The 2,221-nt window shown below is 41.9% G+C and overlaps 2 non-coding genes across 2 annotated transcripts; both read right to left on the reverse strand.

The window, feature by feature from the left end:
• Nucleotides 1-1,111: 1,111 nt before the first annotated feature.
• On the reverse strand, nt 1,112-1,256 carry MIR506A (microRNA mir-506a). Its single transcript, NR_128195.1, has one exon. It is a non-coding gene; the product is annotated as a microRNA mir-506a (primary transcript).
• Nucleotides 1,257-1,447: 191 nt separating this feature from the next.
• On the reverse strand, nt 1,448-1,542 carry MIR507A (microRNA mir-507a). Its single transcript, NR_033103.2, is given in 1 exon segment — nt 1,448-1,542. It is a non-coding gene; the product is annotated as a microRNA mir-507a (primary transcript).
• Nucleotides 1,543-2,221: the final 679 nt, after the last annotated feature.

The following is a 2,221-nucleotide window of genomic DNA, read 5'->3' on the forward strand; positions in this document are numbered from 1 at the left end:
TAACAGCCACCACCTTGTAACCAGTTACAGAAATGTATAATTGTATTTCCTCTTTATTTTGTCATGAACGTACCTGTGTATATTATATATCAGATATGTTGTTTTCTTCCCCCTCTTATCCCTTTATCATGCAACATAAGATGTGTTGACTTTAAGTCATAGTAATAAATATTTTAAACTTTACATCATAGTATTTCAGTTATGGGATATCAAGGAGAAGAGTAAACATCACTCAAAGACTTTACCTCCTCTTCTGGGGAAGGAGTTAGTGGATTTTCAGTTGTCTGCAGGATAGTTGTATTATGTTAGGCAGAATTACGACCTTGTTATTGTCTTCATTTGGACATTTGGAGATTAAGCATGCTTTAAGCAGATGCATATGGGTACCAGGTTGACAAGGGGTGGACTCTTGATGGCTAAATTTATGTGTCATCTTGACTGGGCCACAGTGTGTGCAGATATTTGGTCAAACATATTCAGAGTGTTTCTGTGAGGGTGTTTTAGGATGAGATTAACATTTAAATTGGTAGACAAAGTAAAGCAGATTGCCCACCCTAATATCGGTGGGCCTCATCAAATCAGCTGAAGGCCTGAATAAAATAAAAGGCTCACCCTTTACTGAGTAAGAGAAAATCCCTATGGCCTGACTGCTTTTAAGCTGCAACATCAGTTTTTTCCTAACTTTGGGCTCAATTCCATGAAAGGGTTAAAAGGAGTTTGGGCTTCAGTGGGGAAGGGCAGGAGGGTGTCTTGGCTACCTAAAAAACAAAGTTTGAATATTGTGAGGAAAACAAATGGGTGTAAGCTTTTCAGGAGTTTTGAAGGCAGGAAGTGTACTGGGATTGTGCAGAAAGGAAAGACTAAGAAGTACAAGAGAAGGAGGATCATGTTCGTATCCTAAAATATTGTTTCAAGTGTGGTCAGTCTTTTTGTAGACAAAGAGTTATAAAAATCTGAAGAAACTACATGGCAGACTTTTTCCAGGGGCCCTCAAATTTTGAATCAGGTCTCTGAAGAGGTGCTTCAGAGAGTACTGGCAAGTGGTCCCTCACTGAAGGGTAGGTACCGGGGCTCAAGGGAGTGCAGTTCTGTAACTAAAGCTCCACCCACCATTACAAGTACCACCACAAACGTTGTCCATGTTGCACATTACTCTACTCAGAAAGGTGCCATTCATATACCAATCTATGTGAACAACGCCTCCCTGAGTAAGGCACTGAACAAACGTAGCTGAAGGTGACATTCTTAACCTTTTTTAACAAAGTGATATAAAGCCCTGAAGAACCTACAGACGAGGCTTTTCCTAGGACTATCCTTCTCCAGGTTTTAGAAGCCTTTTTAAAGTGTCCCATGAGTCGAACCAGCTGTTGAGTGAACGATTCCAAGATTCAAGAAATGGCACCTGTGTGCAGGTCGCCATATTCCCTCTCCCAGAGCCAGCACTGATGTACCTGTTGTGCATTACTTCACTCTAAGAGGTGCCAATCATATTTCTAGCCACATGGATGGCACTTCCTGAAGTGGAGCACTGCACACAACATGGCTGAAGGTGGCGATCCTGCACACACCCCAATACACCCCTCGCTATGCCTGTTCAATCAGTATCCCAACACTCTCAGTCAAAGAGGGATCAGCAGAACACACCCAAAAGAACTGGAGAACAACTGCTGTGTTCCCCTCTCTCTTTTCTCTTTCCCTGAGTGCCTATCCCCTCACGTGCTGTGCATTTAATAGGACAGATTTTAGGAGTGAGAGAGAACAGGCCTTCCTCCTTTCCTTTTCCCTCTTCCTCTTGGACTTAGAATACTTGCCTGCATTATTCTGCTTATTTTCTATTTAATATAGTTGGCACATGAAAAACTACTTTGTATTTCCCAAAAGTCAGTTGTTTAAGTAGAAAGGATCACGCAACTCACTTGTTGTATCTGGATATTGCAAACTGGCTAGAGCTTGGTTGGAACAGTGCTGGACAGAATTATCTTCTTCTTCACACCTTGATTCTTCCTTATACCACCATGTGGGCTGCAGCTTGGCATCCTCTGCCCAGAGATGGAAGTCTGCAACAGCAGAAGCTGCAACATTACATACTAGAAAGTCAACATGCAGACAACGCAACCCATGCAACACATGCAAATAAACATGCAGATAAAGAAACAAACCAAAGTATAATCCACACAAAACAGTGCAGTGGCAAACAATGGAAAGTCAAAAATACCACAGG

Source organism: Equus caballus, chromosome X (assembly GCF_041296265.1).
Source record: "Equus caballus isolate H_3958 breed thoroughbred chromosome X, TB-T2T, whole genome shotgun sequence".
Classification (NCBI taxonomy): domain Eukaryota; kingdom Metazoa; phylum Chordata; class Mammalia; order Perissodactyla; family Equidae; genus Equus; species Equus caballus.